Source organism: Elephas maximus, chromosome 16 (assembly GCF_024166365.1).
Source record: "Elephas maximus indicus isolate mEleMax1 chromosome 16, mEleMax1 primary haplotype, whole genome shotgun sequence".
Lineage (NCBI taxonomy): Eukaryota > Metazoa > Chordata > Mammalia > Proboscidea > Elephantidae > Elephas > Elephas maximus.
Genome location: NC_064834.1, coordinates 81,514,387 through 81,532,678, shown reverse-complemented (window position 1 = coordinate 81,532,678; position 18,292 = coordinate 81,514,387).

Below are 18,292 nucleotides of genomic sequence, written 5' to 3'. Positions count from 1 at the left end.
CTCATAAGCTTGTCCAAAAGGAGTAGAAAACTTGAAATTTGATCTTTGTGTGGAGGTGGCCTAGGGAAAGGACAGAAAACTCAAGAAGGAAGAGGATGCACAGGAAAGCTGTGGTGTAAGGTCTAAAATTAAGACTCAATGTTACATGCTGTTTTGACAACTGGTAAAACCAGGAACTCCCTCCCCCCTCCCCTGCCTTCTAGGTTCTCTAGCTAAGCAAACCCACTTATCACAGAACCTGGTACAAGGCCTGCTCATCCCTGAGTAGTGCGTATCACCTCCCTGCCAATCTGCAGAATTATCCAAACAAGCCAATCTCATCTTCCTGCAGGAACCAGGGGCACTCCACCTTCTTGTTACTACAAAGCCTGCCTCTCACAGCTCTGCTGGTCCTCTCTGCTCCCAAGTGCAGCCCCCATGTGGCGCTGCATGGGGTGTGGTGTCCCCCTTCCCTGGGCTGGGCTGTGGCTAATAAACTACTGTCCATCTCTTCTGTATGGTGTTGGAGTTGTGTGTTTGGTCATCCCCCACACCAATGAGGGGAAGAGGAGGCGATCAGAACACAAAGACCTCCCATTAGCTTCTGGGCTCTGCTGGGGCCAGGACAGTTGGGGCATGCTGGCTCACTCTCCCTGCTCTTCACTGGCTCCTCCAGCATTGCCCCCAGGACCGTTCCTCCCTCCCCAGTCCCTGTCACTCACTCTTCGTACAGGTGCCAAACCTTCACACATGCATTTCAGTGGGTGCTGGTGATGGATTACATGTACAGCTGTGATATGTGTTCTCCATTTCAGCAGGGGAGCTCCACGAGGCAGGCCTGGCCTGGACACTGTCCACCTCCACCGCTACCCTCTAGGCCCACTCCTTGCCATGATCCCCTCACTCTGTTCTGGGTGGCTGAGTGGTCTGGACTACATCCGTGGGTGCCTCCAGCCTGTAGCTGCCCTTGGAGCTCAGCAGGAACAAAGGGAGAGGGAGAGCAACGCAGGGGACTTTCCTTTCAGCTCCCTGCCCCCAGGTAGCCATAGGGGGACTGTGCCCTTACCTGCAGTGCCACGCCCCTGTCAGCAGCCTCACCTCCTAGTGACTCCCTTCCCTTGCAGCCTTAGGTGACAACATCTGGGCCAGTCCCGAGTCCTGAGCACTGCACCATTGTGTCCTCTGGAGCCCCCCCCCCCCACTGGCACATGGCAGTTGATCCACACCTGTTTGTGGACTGTGTCTCTCTGAGTCAGCCTGGGATCTGATTTTCCCTTTGGCCTGATTTAAGGGGGTGGTTTAGGAGGATTGGGCTTGGGGAAGACCCGCTCCCTCCTTTTCTCAAGGGAAGCCAAGATTTGTGCTTTCGTAACCTGGGAGCTGAGGTGGAAGGGCTGCTTCTGTGCAGTTTTGACAGCACCGTCCATGCTGGGTTGGCCCACTTTCCCTGAGAAAACCTGGAGATGTGATGGAGGGTCTGCTTGGCCTGGTCTGCTTCCCTCCAGGCCCCTGCTGCTGTGCACTGGCCGTGATGAGCTATTCACAGCTCCTTTCCCCCCGGGGGCAGCACGTGCTGGAATCCTGGACCTGGAAGGACCTCTCCCTCCACCCCCTCACCCTCCAAGGGCCAATGCTTGCTGGCTTTCAAGATGATCCAGGCAACTCTTGGAGAACGTGACCTCCTTCCCTGTTGGCTGTGTAGGGGTGGGGAGCCCCATCAGCTCTGCATGGTCAATGCTTCTTGTGTGCCCCACACCTCAGCAGCTTCACTCCCAGAGGTCCAGTTCCCCGCTATGTGGACCCTCGAGGCCTGGGAGTGTGATCTATTCACTCCCAAAGCATGTCCCGTGTCCCCACACCTTCCACGGCCTTGAGGAGGTGCTTGATGAGGCTGAAGTGAACGTGGCAGCAGCTACGTGATCCTGGGCATACCAGTGTCACCCTTCTGTCTACGTCCGTCTCCACCAAAATGAGGAAGAAGGGAACTTTGAAGGCGCCTTGAGGAGCCTTGCTGGTGCCTCACAACTTCCAACTCTGGAGGGAACACTGAGAGATAACACGGATGAGATCAGAGTAGGATAGTTCCGATATGGGCATGTCCCAGTTTGGGTCTTCTAATTAAGTAATTACTCTCAACATGTTCGGTTAAACCAAATGACTAACCAGTTGCCTTCGAGTCAACTCTGACTCCTGGCAACCCCACGTGTGTCAGGTAGAACTGAGCTCTGTAGGGTTTTCAGTGCCTGTTTATTTCAGAAGTAGATCTCCAGACCTTTCTTCTGAGGCACCTCTGGGTGGACTCGAACTTCCAACATTTCAATTAGCACCCCACCACATTAACTGTTTGTTTATCACCCAGGGACTCCAACCAAATGAGTAGGCGTGAGAAACACTGATTCTTGCTCAGATTTTGAAGCATCTGAGGCCCATAGTTAGCTGGAACAATGATGTGTGAAGAGGGTTTGGTGTATTTCTGTGGCCCCCTCCCAGTTTGGTTACCATGGGGTGGAGCTCTGAAGAGCTTCACGCTGCCCACATCTCTAGCTTCTAATATCGCTGTCCTGAAATTCCTTTTGGTCTCATTTATCGGCATAAATAATTTAATTTAAATAACTTTCATCACAGAGGCCTGCCTACTACTGTGAAATTTACAAAGATTAATCTACTCCTTAGAATATTGATCGGCATGATGGTATGTTCTTTCAGACTAAACAGCAATATCATTTTGGCTATAAAAAATAATATTTAGTGAACAATGAGCAAAATGGTCTCAGATAATTCTCAGTGTTCTGATGGCTAATCTGGTCCACTTAAAAAAATCAGAAAAAAAGGAAATGTTAAAAAAAAAAAAAAAAAGGAGTAAAGGCAGTGTATTAGTTTATTGTAGCTCTTGTAACAAATGACCACAACTTAGTGTCTTAAAACCAAAAAAAAAAAAAAAAAAAAAAACAAACAAACAAAAAAAACCCATTGCCGTTGAGTCGATTCCGACTCTTAGTGACCCTACAGGCAGAGTAGAACTGCCCCCATAGGCTTCCAAGGGGTGGCTGGTAGATTCAAACTGCCGACAATTTCGTTAGCAGCTGAGCTCTTAACCACTGCGCCACCATGGCTCCTAGTGGCTTAAAACAATGCAAATTATTCTCTTACAGTTTTGGAGGTCAGAATATAAAGCCAAGGTGTCGGCAGGGCTTCTTCCTTCCTTATCTGTTCAGCTTCTAGAGGCCGCCTGCATTCCCTGTCTTGTGATCTATTCCTCCATCTTCAAAGCCCACAGTGTAGCATCTTCCAACCTCCCTGACACTTCCGCCTTCCTCTTATAAGAACCTTTGAGATTTCACCAGATAATCCAGGATAATCTCTCATCTCAAGGCCCGTAATCACATCTTCAAAGTCCTTTGTGCCGTGGGATTAACTGTCTTAGTTATCTAGTGCTGCTATAACAGAAATATGACAAGTGCCTTTAACCAACAGTAAAGTATTCTCTCACAGTCTAGGAGGATAGAAGTCCAAATTCAGGGCATCAGCTCTAGGGGAAGGGTCTCTCTGGGTTGGCTTTCAGGGGAGATCCTTGTCTCTTTCATCCGCAGGCTCGGCGTTCCTTGGCTCCTTGGTGATCTTCATGTGGCATGGCCTTTCTCTTCTCCCAGCCCTGCTTGCTTCCTTGCTGGTTTACTCTCTTTCATATCTCAAAAGAGATTGATTTAAGATATACCTTATACTAATACTGTCTCATTAACATAACAAAGAAGACGTATTCCCACATGGGATTATAACCACTACAGGGTTAGGATTTGCAACACATATTTTGGGGGGACACAAATCAATCCATAACAGTAACATATTTGCAGGTTCTTGGCATTAAGGACATGGATATCTTAGGGGGCCGTTATTCAGCCTCCCGTAGTCAATCTCTCCAACAGGAATCAACATTTAAGGTCAAACCACGTAAATACAAAGACCCCACCAGTGGAACGCGAGGCAAGTGGGAGGGAATCCATTGAGAAAGCACATGCCAGTATTTCCCTTGATGATACCCATATAGCCGAGGCTCTTTTAGTTATTTCTCTGAAAAACACCAACAGGCTTGTGTGAAGAGGCAGGGCTGCCCTGGTGAGCTAGACCGGGCAGAATGCCCAGGGGCTGGGGCTTCAGTATTTGCTGTCTGTTCACCCTTGAGTTCTGTGTGGTGAACTTGTAATCATAGCAGCATCACCCACATGCTCTTGTTGGGATACCACGTGTCTCACAAACGGGGAGATGGGGGCCACATGGAGTGAAGACCCAGCTGCCTTCACTCCCAGAATAATTAGCGTCCTCCAGAAGTAACCAAACCAAACCCACTGCCGTCGAATGGATTCTGGCTCATAGCGATTCTATAGGACACAGTGCCCCACAGGGTTTCCAAGGAGTGGCTGGTGGATTTGAACTGCTGACCGTTTGAGTAACAGCTGAACTCTTAACTACTAAGCACCCTGTAACTCTGATGGAGGTCCCACCATACTAGTCCTATAACCACGACTCTGATCCCACAGGGATTTTATTTTAAAGGAAGGTGTCCTCTCAGTGGAAACAAGCTTCTGGAATCCTGGTTGGAAAAGATGAAGCTGCCACTCTGGGCTCCACTAACTGCCGAGCGTGTAAACTAGGTCTCTGAAGGGTGGATTGGGAAGCAAGTGGATGGAGTGTCTTCTGGGCTGGTGTTCCGAAAGCTTTTCCCCCAGAATATAGCCTGTAGGGCCACGCTTGTTGGTCTGGTACAAGAAAGACAGTCCTTTTGAAAGCTCTTGGTCTTGCATGGAGGGTGTATGCCTGGGGACATCCCAGAAGTTTTGGAGGTTTGAGGAGTACAGAGAGCAGCAGGCTCTGCAGTGGCCCTGCTGCCAGGATGTTTGTGTAAATGTTTTCACACACAGGGACATCTGCAACCTTAGGGTCTCACCTGCTCCCCAGCCTCAGCCCCTCCCAGCGGCCATGTTCTTTAAATCCCGTGTTGTTAGGTGCCGTCGAGTGGCTCTGAGTCAAGACAACCCATGTATGGCAGAACAAAATGTTGCCTGGCCTGCACCATCTTCACTGTTGCTGGTATGTTTGAGTCCGTTGTTGAGGCTACTGTGTCAATCCGTCTCATGGAGTGTCTCCTTCATTTTTGTTGACCCTCTGCCAAACACTTAATTCTATGTGCATTACATTCCCCAAAGAGAAAGAGAGGGGCACACTACTGCCTGGGCCGTCTTTGTATCATAGTTTCCAGAACGCACAGGAGGGAGGCCACTCGGTCGAATAACTGGTGGTGGGTAGGCATGGGCCCCGTACCTGGTGACAGGCGGGCTCCTGATGTTCCCTGCCTGGCTACCTTGTTCCAAGCCAGTCACCCCTTGCTCACTGTACTCCCAAGTGGTTGCCCTTTCCAGGCTCCTGGATGCACCAAGCTCTTTCCCTGCACTGTGCTTTGCATATGCTGTTCCCCCTGCCTGGCACACTGTTCCTGCCACAGTTTACCTGCCTGCTCCCACAAATATTTTGAGTTTATGCTTACCTGCTGCCTTTCCAAGAGGCCTTCCCTGGTCAAGCCCGCTGCAGCACCTCGCTGAGCACAACCTGTAGTTACTGGGTGAGCTGACCTTCCTTGTCATCTCTCCCACTGGACAGCGACTCCACGAGGGGCCTGCATCCTGTCCCCTGGCCCATCCCCCAGTGGTCAAGAGCAGGCACTTGAAGGGAAGCAAATAAATACATGAAAGAAGGGTGGGTGCCCTGCCCACACAAGACGACACATAGCCGCCCTCTGGCTTCACTGCCCAGAGCAGGGCAGGTGGGTGAGCTGTGGCCCTGCATTTGGAGCTCCCCGCAGAGGGCCCGTCTAGCTGTCTGACCAGGAGGCTCTGCTCCCTGCTTTTCTCCACCCACCCCTTTCTCTCCCATCACCCCTCCTTACTCCTCTCTCTGTCTGTCTTCCACCTCTTGTCCTGGTTGCATTCTCAGAGTGGTCTGTCCAGGTTGGGAGGGTAGTGTGGCCTGGTGGGGAGGTCCCTGGGTGGAAGAAGCAGAGTGTGCCAGCTTGGGTGATGAGGCAGCTTGTCCTCCTTCACCGGAAAACGCTTGTTAGTGCAGATTACACAGATCAACACCTGGATGGATTATGTATCAGGTGGACATGTAGAATCTGCGTCTTTTCCCACTGAGTAACCTAAAGGAAAAGCTACTCCATTCCTGATGGAAAACACCCTCTCATTGGACTTTATCAGCAAAGACTTCACGTAGAAGCCAAAGCAGATTTACGACACAGGTGACTTCACAGCCGTGCAATGCACCATGCGAGGACGGGCCTTGCCCCTGCGGAGGCCTCATGGAATCAAAGATGGGGAGCCTGCACAAATTTTGAAATGACTCGAGGCAACATTTCATCCAAAATCTTAACAAATTAAATTTACTGCTAATGGGTCTTGATTAAGTTGGGAATAATTGTTATACATGTCTTGATTAAGTTGGGAATTATGATTTACAACAAAGATTCTAATAATCACTACTGTATAGAAAAGGTATTTCAAAATAAAAAGCAAACCAACACAAAGGTGTGAAAACCAGAGTGTAAATACAGGGGTCTTGAAGTCCCTGGGTGGTGTAAACAGTGACCACACTCGACTGCCAACTAACTGAAGGGTTGTAGGTTCAAGTCCACCCAGAGGTGCCTTGGATGAAAGGCCTGGTGATCTACTTCTGAAATCAGTCATTGCAAACCCTGTGGAGCACAGTTCTACTCTGACACACACGGGGTTGCCATGAGGAGGGGTCAGTTCGACAGCAACTAGTACTGACTGGTACGAGGCTCTCACTGGCTACAAACAAACTCATGATCGGTGGCAGCACAGCACACTCCTCCTCCACCCTTCCTACTGTCCCCTCCCCACCTAAGGCAGGTTCAGGTTGCAGCCAGGGAAGTTCCTCTGCTCAGCCACCGAACTGCTACTTCCGTCAGTGATGGCATCTAATCGCTGGATCTGTTCATCTTGCCTTACGCCGGGACCTTCTAGAGATGAAGTTTAGGTATTGAGCTAGAACAGATGTTTTCCAGGATCCCTGCAAGACCCCACCCGAGGAGGAAGCCTTGGGTACAGGATGGACCTCCCAGGCAGCATGCGCTTGGTCCCCCCTGAAGCTGAACGTCCTGTCTGTTCTCCAAGTGCTCTAAGTGGACATGCAAACACCTGCTTTCTTATTCAGTTAATACAAAGAAATCACACTTTGATTCCGCTGTAACATTTTAATTCCATAGGCCTTTCAAAAGGACCCTTTCGTGTTTTGGTGTAATACCTAAAACCACGCAAAACCACCCCTCTTGTCATCGAGTTGATTCTGACTCACAGCTACCCTAGAGGGCAGAGCAGAACTGACTGTCCCACAGGGTTTCCAAGGAGCAGCTGGTGGATTCGAACTGCTGATCTTTGTTTGGCAGCTGAGTTCTTAACCACTGCCACCAGGGCTCCATGTTATGGTCTAGGTAATGGGAAAATTGGTTTCAAATCGAAAAGCCTTGTCACTCTGAAATCTGCATGCTCAGCGTGTTGTTAAGCTGCCCTCTATCTGGATATAACAAGGGATTACCTGTGAGAAGTGCCCCCCAAAACAAACAAAAAAAACAAACCCACTCCGTGCCAGAGGGGGGAATTAAAGTGGTTGTAAGGTGAGCCTCAAGGAGCCCTGGTGGTGCAGTGTTAAGGCTCGGCTGCAAACTGAAAGGTCGACAGTCTGCTTCCGTAGAGATTACAGCCTGGAAATCCCAAGTGGTGGTTCCATTCTGTCCTACAGGGTCGCTATGAGTTGGAATTGACTCGATGGCAGTGGGATAAGGCCAGCCTCGGCTTATGATGAGCAAAGCTACTACTCAAGCTTCATACACCCCCTCAGCTTTGTGCTTTCTAGGCTCTCTCCTTCTTTCGTCCTTGGTGACAGGGTGTCCTTGTCTGACCCATGCCCTGCTGGGGTCATGACTGTGTGGGGCTCCACCACAGTTGCTGTGCCACCTCAGAAAAGCCTCATCAGCTCTCTATGCCCCCATTTCTCACCTGTGAAAATGTCTACTTCAAATGATCGTATAGGAGGCCAGATAGGTTAGTACAAAGCAAAGCAAATCGGAAGGACGGCCCACACGCTGCTCACCCTGATTGTTGTAACTTGTTGCTGAACACCAAGACCCGACAGTTTAGCACTCACCACGGCCGATGGCCCTCTGGGTTCCCGAAGAAGGGTGGTGGCTGTGGGGCAGGGGAGGGGGACAAAGGTAGGGCCTGGTGAGACTGACCTGAGTGACACCACCTGTGCTGCAAAGTGTCCTGCATCTCCCCCGCCTCCGCCCCTGTGATTAATAGGAAACACCCCACAGTGGAGGCGTGGGTTAATTCAAGCGTTGGCACACACAGGGAAATCCTTCACGTTCCAGATGCATCCAACATCCAGTGCTTTTTATGTACACAGACTTCTGCCAGGCATTTTGGGATTTTCCCCCTCCAAGTGTTTGGTTGGAAACCCCAGTGGCGTAATGGTTAAAAGCTATAGCTGCTAACCAAAAGGTTGGCAGTTCGAATCCGCCAGGTGCTCCTTGGAAACCCTATGGGGCAGCTTTTCCCTGTCCTTCAGGGTCGCTCTGAGTTGGAATTGATTCGATGGCAATAGGTTGGTTTTTTGTTTTTTAGGTGTTTGGTCTGATGCGGAAGACCATTTAGCAGTCACCCAAGGAAGCCCAGCACCCTAGTTTAACACGACAAGCCTTTAAGACATACTGTTCCCACAGCAGTGACTCAGCAAGTGCACGTCCACTCATATCACATGGCTTCTTAGTCATCAAGCCTATGGTATCGAAGAAGTTATTTTGGGGTTGACTTGGAAGGTGGAATTAATCTTAAATTAAAACATCGAACTGGACCCTGAAACTGATGACATTGTTTACTGAAGCCTACTTCTTTAAAAAAAAACAGAAATTCAAGCTCAGTTTTTCCCTTTGTGTTCGGCGTTCCCCTCTTCAGAGAAGGAAGAAAGCTTCGTTATTCCGGGAGAGAGAAGAAAATGAACGTGGCAGTCCAGGTGATCCGATGCATATTCATCCGGACAATTTAATCAGTGTTTGTTCATTATCCACATTTACATTTGAAGTAGGTTCCTGGAATATAAATAAAGACTTCAGGGCAATTGTATTGACTTTCATTTCGGTCTGAGATACACAAAGACCCATCAACATTATTTGGTAGGTAGGCTTTCTGCCGAGTTGGACTGGAGACGAAGTCAGAGCCTCAGGGTCCTGCACGTGAGGCCCCAGCACCCTGAGGAGCCCAGGTGCATCCTGCAGGCACTGGGCGTGCTGATCTTATTAAAGCTTAGGTGGGTCACAGCAGAATTTTCCAGGAAGTTACCCTTTATTCTTAATAATAACAAAAATCTGAAGCAGCTTGGATGATGGAAGGTGTGGGTTTTGGAGGCCCTCCAGCTGCGGTGTGGCCCCTTCTCCAAGCCTCAGCTTGCATGACGGTAGGATTGGGTGACGACCCGGACACTGAAAGGGTGGACATGGAGCATACAGTACACGCAGGCACTCCATCAACAGTAGCTTTGGTAACGGTTGTTTCTTGATTGTCCCAGGCTACGGGGCTGAGATAATGGGGGACACTGAGGGCTGAGAAAAGTCTAACTGTTCTCAGCAGGCCCCACTTCCTGACCAGCGACTAACAGTGAAATATCGGTCCCAGTCAGAGAAATTCAAACATACACATTCATGAGAAAGTGTTTGACTTCATTAGAAATCAAGTGAAGGAAATGAAAACAAAATGATGTAGTTTCCCACGTAGAACAATGACAGCCAGGACAGGAGAACAAATGCCAGGGCTGGCAGAGGCAGGGGTGGGAGGGAGGGGGTGGCCTGGACAAGTGTCCGGAGGGAGGGCACTTGGTCGGTGTTGAAAACCTTGAAAAGGTCCAAACCCTCCCACCCAGCAGCTTCGTTTGTGGAGACTGATCCTGGAGCAATCGTCAGAAATAATTTTTGTGTAGGATGTTAATGGAAAGGCTCTGTGCACTAATGAAGGATTAGAAAAATGAGAATGTTCACAAATAGCACATTGGCTGACTGGCACCATGGTGTGTCGATGGGTTGCCTGGCTAGGGAGACACTTTACCGTTGGTTGGTCTTGCTCTGACTCAGCAGTCCTCATTTTCTGAGTCTTTTTGGTTTCCTCAATGAACACTGATCAGTTTGGTAACTCAAAGCAAACACAATCAGTGTCATATAAAAAGAAATGCTGCTGGGTGATTTTCACTGTTCCTGTTTCTGTTTACCACTGTAGGATGCTGGTCTTGCATCCGCTGTTACCTGCTGATCCCACCTCGCAGAGTTCCCATCCGCCCCCACCCCCAGCCCCCAGGGGCAGCCTGCTCAGCCCCGTGGCCTCCACCAACACTGATCAAAGCCTTCTTATCTGAACTGCGATGCAGTTTGTCTGAACCTGCTTCCCTTGGAATGCTTTGAGAAAGATGAATTTCTCCCTGAGACCTTGTGCTGGGGGTTATGAAAGAGTAATGATTCGGGGCTAAAAGATTCAGTAGCAGGTTGTTAGAGTCTAGGAGCAGAAAGAAGCTTAATGAGGTACCAGCTTAACATATGTCTCAGAAAAAGAGCAGCCATTTAATTTCCAACTTTGTAGAACTTGTACCTGCTCCTGTTTTGCAAGAATAGTTATTCTGCAAGATTAGTTTTTGCTCGCAAACTAGCTGATTAAAATAAACCAATGACATTGCCAAGGGGTACGGAGGGGGCTCAGGGCTGCGTCCTGACTTTGGGAAAGGCCTGGAAGCCAGGTGCCTGCTATAGGATGTGGTGCTGCAGCCTCCGGAGCTGGAATCCTGTGGTGTGGCCAGAACCGGGACCTCTTCCCTTGGTCTCTACTCGATGTCTTCCTCCTCTTTGAGTCAAGGGCAGTGACCCCTGTGTGGTGGTTTTAAAATGTCCACAAATTCACTGATGCTCCTCTCTGTTAGTAATGGGGCCTGTTCCCCTTCTCTTGATGGTGGGCCAGGCTCAGTGACTCGCTTCAAACAAATATAATGCGACAAAAGTGACAGATCAGGTGTGACTGCCGAGACCACGTCATAAAAGCCTTCTTCCTCACTCTTCCTCTTGGAACTCACTTGGGGGAAGCTGGCAGCCATGTCATGAGGACACCCTGCACCCCCTGAGGAGGCCCACATGATTAGGACTGAGACCTCCAGCCAACAGCCATGTGAGTGAGCCTTTCAGAAAGCAGGTGCTCCAGCCCCGGCCCACCTTTCAGATAATGCAGCCACGGCAGCAGCTTGACGGTGACCTTGTGAGAGACTGGACCACAACCGGCTAAGCTGCTCCTGAGTTCCTGACCCACAGAAGCTGCGAGCTGCCAGTCGGTGCTGTTTTAAGCCACTAAGTTGTGGGTCAATTTGTTACGTCACGACAGATGACGCATACAATGCCTTTCCAAATTGGGTTTCGAAGATGTACCAGGTGCCAAGGAGGGTGGGGCTACTTTGTTGGTGACATGCACACGTATAAGAAAAGAACAGACATCAACTCCACACACAGATGTGATGCCTAGCCCAGTGGCTGCTGGGTGACGTCACAGAGGGTGGAGAGGAAGGGGTGGAGGTGTCATGGCTGTGCAGGCCCTTAAAGGTGGGAAGCCTGGGTTTCCGCTGCCGGGGCAGCACTCCCGCCTTCTGGTCTTCCTTTCCCTTCTTGCCTTCTCCTCTTCTTTCTACTTGTCCTCCTCTTTCTCCTCCTCCTCCTGTTTAGTTTTGAAAACTTAGTATAAAAAATTTCAAATATACCTAAAAGTAGAGAGAAGGGTATAATAAGTTCCATGTACCTGTTATCCAGCTGCAAAAATTGTCAGCATTTGGCCAGTCTCCTTTCATCTATCCCACTCCATTTCTTTCTTTTTTTCCATTTTATTGTTGTTTACAGAACAATTTAGTTTCCTATTCAACAATTTATACACAGTGTGTTTCACGACATTGGTTGCAAACTCCTGAAGTGTCAGCACTCACCCCCTTCCTCCCAGGGTTCCCCATGTCCATTCACCCAGCTTTCCTGCCCCTACGTCCTTCTGAACTTTGTTTTTGGGCAAATGCTACCCTTCGGGTCTTGTATAGTTGGTTGTTCTGAGGTGTACATTCCCCTCCGGTGTTATTGTTCGTTTTATAGGCCTGTCTGTTGTATGGCTATAATGTGATCTCCGGCAGTGATTTCAGTTCCAAGTTTGAAGGGTATCTAAGGGCCATCGTCTCGGGGGTTCCATTAGTCCCCATCAGACCAGTAAGTCTGGTCTTACTCAGTGAGTTTAAATCTTGTTCTACATTTTCCTCCCCTCTGTTCATGACCTACTACTGTGGTCCCAGTCAGAGCAGTTGGTAGTGGTAGCCAGGCTAGTGGAGGCCACGGTTCACGTGGCCCATCTTTCCTTCGGATGAATTATTTCCTTGAGTCTCTGGTTTCCTTTATCCTTCTTTGCTCCACACAGGAAGAGATGAATTGTGTCTTAGATGGCTGCTTACAAGCTTTTAAGACCTTAGTGCTACTCACCAAGGTAGGATGTAGAACATTGCCTATATGGATTATGATATGCCAATTGACCTAGATGTCCCCCGAGATGATGGTCCCTAGCCCTCAAGGCCAGTATCTCAGTCCTGGGAGGTGTATGGTTATGGCTAAGAAGTTTTCATGTCTGTGTCCCCCGTGTGCACTATTGCATTCATGGGTGTATTTTCAGCGTGTTCACATATGTATGTACGTGGACGTACTTCCGTATACCCTCCCTCCCCTGTTCAGTGTACATGTCTACGTGTGTATCCACTTGTATGTTACTGTTTGTTACTGTTGTTGCAGGATTGTAAGTGTATTAGTATTTATGGTTGTGGCTTTTTACTCCTGCCTACCTTTCAGTGTCTTCCTTTACCTTGATTATGTAGTGCTGAATTCCCCCATATCTCTCCCTTCACCAAAGTTAGTAGTGTCTGCTATCTTGTTAGTAGTTTTCATTCTCTCTCCCCCCACCCCCACCATCCCTGGTAACCATCAAAGAATGTTTCTGTCAGTGTGAAAACCTTTTCTTGACTTTTTATAGTAGTGATCTCATACAATATTTGTATTTTTGTGATTGACTTATTTCACTCAGCATAATGTCCTCCAGGTTCATCCATGTTGTGAGATGTTTTGTGGATTCATCATTGTTCTTTATTGGTGCACAGTATTCCATTGTGTGTATGTGCCGTGGTTTGTCTACTCATTCTTCTGTTGATGGGCATTAGGCTGTTTCCATCTTTTTGGTATTGTGTATAAGGCAGCAATGAACTTCGGGGTGTGCATGTCTATTCGTGTCATGGCTCTTATTTCTCTAGGATATAGACCTGGGAGTAGGATTGCTGGATCCTATGGTATTTCTATTTCCAGCCTTTTGAGGAAGCACTATATCATTTTCACAGTGGTTGTACCATTTTACATTCCCACCAGCAGTGTATGAGCGTTCCAGTCTCCCCACAGCGTCTCCAGCATTTGTTGTTTTCTGTTTTTTTGATTAACACCATCTTTACCAATGTGAGGTGGTATCTCACTGTAGTTTTGATTTGCATCTCTCTAATGGCTGATCTCGAGCACCTCTTCATGTATTTGTTGGCTGCCTGGATGCCTTCTTTGGTGAAATGTCTGTTCACTTTATTTGCCCATTTTTTGATTGAGCTGTTTGTCGTTTGTTCTTGAGTTTCCATTTCTTTCTTGGTGCAGTATTCTAAAACGAATTCCAGTCATCACATTATTTTACCTGAACTAAATAATTCATAATTATGTTTTACACTTTTTTAAATAAAAAATTACAGACTATTATAGATGAAAAAATAGTAATCATGTATTGATCACTCCAAATGTTGGCATTTTGTGTTATTTGCTTTAGATCTTTCTCTTGTTTCCAATCTGTGAAGCATTTAGAGAAAATTGAGGCCCCCTGTGTTACCATCTCCAGTCTGTTCCATATTTTCTATCTCCCCAGAGGCCCCAGCCCTGAAAACTATGTATGTTTGGAATTCACAGCTGTGCTTGTTGAGAATAAATCAAAACACTCAACTTGTTGCCGTTTAGTTGATTCTGACTCACAGTGATCCTGCAGGACAGAATAGAACTGCCCCATAGGGTGTCCAAGGAGTGGCTGGTGGATTAGAACTGCTGACCTTTCGGCTAGCAGCTGAGCTTTTAACCACTGTGCCACCAGGGCTCCTTGTTGAGAATAGGGATGTGCTATTCCCCACCGTGTGGAAAGCCTGATATCCCAGGGCTATTTATTAGATACTAAATAGACTTTTCACAGATATGCAATGCTCCCTCTATTGTATGACACAATCCTGTTTCTGTGTGAATGCAAGGGGTCTAGGGGTCTGTTTCTGGGCTTTCTCTTCTGAAAGAGAGGGGTCTTGTTGGCCTAGTTGTCTATGGCTTTAACACATACCTTAATTGTTGTAGCTTTATAATGAGCTTTGATAATCTGATAAGGAAAGTCCTTCTTTCATGATCCTCCTCTTCAAAAAGGTGTAGACAATTCTTGGATTTTTATACTTCATATGAATTTTAGAATATGTTTTACACTTTCCACAAAAAATAATCCCTTTGGGATTTTGATCGGGATTGCTTTGAATTTATAGATTATTTCAGAGAGCACTGACACCTTTATGAAACTGGATCTTTTCATTCAACCATGTAGTTACGTCTCTTCACTTATTCATGTTTTTTTTATCCCTTGAGTAGTTTTATAATCTTCTCAAACAGCTTGTGATAGATTTAGTCTTAGGTAACTTACAGTTTTTTTTTTTCCATTGTGAATGGGATCTTTTATAAATCATGCTTTCTAATTAGTTATTGCTTATGAGTAACGGTGCTTTGATTTTTTTTTTTCTTGTTGAGCTTGTAAGCTGTAGCCCTGTTGTAACTTCTTATTGGTTCTAATTGTAGATTTTCTTTCATCTTTTTTGTAGGCAGTTACAAAGATTTGCTAATCATTATCTCACCTTTTATAATCTATATGCCTCAATTTTGTAATTAACTTATTGCCTTGGCAGGAACTTTGGTGCAGTGCTTACTGGTATGGGGTTAGACATCCATGTCTCATTCCTGAGATGAACCCTGCTTAGAAGTTTGAACATACTTCTGGCTGGGTCTCAGGGAACAGGTGACTTTACCAGTAGATGGAGGGAGAAAAAAGAGAAGGGTATTCCAAGCAAGGGTACAGTGATGGCTCAGGGGTAGAATTCTTGCCTTCCACGCAGGAGACCTGGGTCGCAGTCCCAGCCAACGCACCTCATGTGTAGCCACCACCCATCTGTCACCGGAGGTTTGCGTGTCGTTATAATGCTGAACAGGTCTCAGCAGAGCTTCCAGACTAAGATAGACCAGGAAGAAAGGCCTGGAGATCTACTTCAAAAAATCAGCCATTGAAAACCCTATGTATCACAGCAGTCTGATCCACAACTGATCATGGGGATGACACAGGACTGGGCAGCCTTTCGTTCTGTTGTGCACAGTGTTGCTGGGGGTTGCCATGAGTTGGGGGTGACTCAACAGCAGATAACAAAAACAACATGGTGAAGTCAGAGAGTCAGGATAGTGTGCAGCGCTCCCACCTCCTTCACTCATTTGTTTTGTGACAGAGGAAAGAGATGAGAGCAGAGTTACAGAGGGCGCTCTCCCCAGGTGGCCAGCCGTGGGGCCTGAGGATTCCTCCGTCCAACGATTGATCCCTGGTGACATGTCCAGAGCAAGTGAGCCAGACAACGTTCTGTTGTGATCACAGGGTTTTCACTGGCTAACTTTCAGAAGTAGATTGCCAGGCTTTTCTTCCTAGCCTGTCTTAGTCTGGAAGCTCTGCTGGAACCTGTCCACCATGGGTGACCCTGCTGGTGTTTGAAATATGGGGGGCCTAGCTTCCAGCATCACAGTGACATGCAGCCCCCATGGTAGGACAAACTGACAGACAGCGGTGGGATCTATGGGAAGCTCTAAATTCTTTAAAACAAAATATTCTCATTTCTCAAAAATCAAAACCAGCCTTACAGTTCATTCTGTGATGTACAGGCTGCAGGTACAAGCCCTCTGAAATCGTCCCGTCACTCAAAAGAACTAATGAAAACAAATTAATTTTAGGAAGGGAAATACGATAAGAAAGAAGTCCTGCATACTGAATTTTCAGACTGGATTATAATGAAAAACAAAAACAAAAAACCCAAAACTTAAAAAAAAAAAAAAAGATGGCACATTTTTAAGCAATTGCTGTCAGGTGCTTTTTCTTTGTCTGGTCCACTTCTTCCTCCCGGTGGGAAAGTTTTCCTCTCCTCCATCTGCTTAGGTGGAGCGTGGATTAGCTGAATTGATCTATTTATACTCCCATTTTCCTTTGATGACTGCCCTGTCTTTTTTTAGAACTCTTGAAATAATATGGACAAATTAATTAAGATGACAGGTCGAGTATGAATATTACATTTCTTTTTTGTGTGTCGTGATTTGGGTAGACTGTAATTTGAATTTACTGCATTTTAATTCCTAAAATACCTTTCAGTCTGTGTGGGGGAAAGCATCTTTTCCTGGCACGTTTTTTGGGGCACATGGTCTTCCTGTCTCGGGTTCGTCTGCCTTGTACAGGATCCAGAGGAGCCTGTTCCAGAAAATGTCGATGTACCTCCAGCCCCCAGTCCACTGAGGGCTGCTGCTCCTTCCCCTTCTCAGCCCAGGAAGAGTGCCCCCTCCTCCCACAGAAAAAGGATGTGAGACGGGTAGGCTTTGGGGCCTGGGCACAGACTGAATCCCAACCAAGGGCCCCATCGTGGGGCTCGGAGGGGTGGGGAGCCTGCAGAAGCTCCTGGAGGTTTCTGTGAGGACCACAGGATTCCACCAGAGAAGACCTTCAGAAGGGACACAGCTGGCTCAAGGTGCCCAAGGAAGGGAGCAGAGAGCAAGACACTGGCCCCTCTCTTCTCTGTCCCCACTCTCCTGTGGGGCCCCCTTTAGCCAAATCCAGCTGGGCCCAGAGGGCAAGGGGCCCAGGGACTACTCACCTAGTCAGAGTCCAGGGTCCAAGAGCTGGTAGAAAAGAGAGAGGAGTGGGCCTGGGATGGCAGACAGGAGCTGCTGGGCACATGTGTGGTGTCCTAAGATGCAGGACTTGAACGTAGGTGTGTGTGGGGGACGTGCACCCAGGCAACTCTGCCTTGAAAGGCCACCCCAGGTGGTCTCAGGCTGTGCTCTCTTCTGCAAAGATAGCTTTAGCTTTAGCAATGAAGGACTTTCTGCTCGGCATTTCTGTGATTTAAAGAAACAATGAATTGTCAGCAAGAATGAAATAATATACTTTGGGAGCCAAAACAGAAATTCCCAGAGGAGCTGGTAGACCTGGGATGGTTGCAGGGTGTTTGTAGACAGGCAGGCAGCCCTCGGGCTGAGGTATCACATACTGTCCTCCAGCAAGCTGAGTGGGTGCGGGGGTACTGGGAAGACCAGGACCCTTAGTCCCTGTCCCAGAAGCTCCCAGTCTAGGGACTGGGGGCTGGGTCTCCAACTCGAGCTTCAGTTAGAGAGCTGCAGAAAGCTGAGACTGCGGAGGCGAGGCCAAGTGAGGGGCACCTACCTTGGTCTGTGGGGTCAGAGAAATCAGGGCATTTCCTGAGAGCTGCCTCTTCGATGCAGTGCCCTGAGGCTTGACTCTTACTGTCGACCCCATGGCCACCCACCCACACCCTCACCCCATTCCTAAGCCCGTTGTTCCCCAAGGCTTGTCCTGCTTGTGGTCACTTGGTCTAGACAGCCAGTGTAGCCTGCAGTCAGATGCTAGGGCGGACGCTCTTCTGCTCATCCCAAAGCAGTTTGGGGTGTGATTATTGAAACTCTCGTTCTATCAAGCAGATCACCACTGCCAAGAGAGCGGCCCTCTGTTAGGAAATCGAGAAATGTCAGCATGGAAAACAAGAAGCATCTTCTGCCCAAAATCAGAGAATTAGTGGTAATAAGTCAAGAGTGTCTACTCTGATAATCATAGAAAAAACATGATAATATGATTCAATCTTAAAAGTATTTCTAACACAATAATAGAAAAATTATATTTCAGCTAGTATCTGGTTAGCCTGTTGTGAATGTATGCAAATAACCTTGGAAATATTAATATATACTGCCAGCTTTAGCTAATTAAAGAAATAGTTTTAGAAGGAACTGCCTCCTGATAATTTAATCACTGTTCAGGTTTTGCAGATAATTATGGTATTTGTT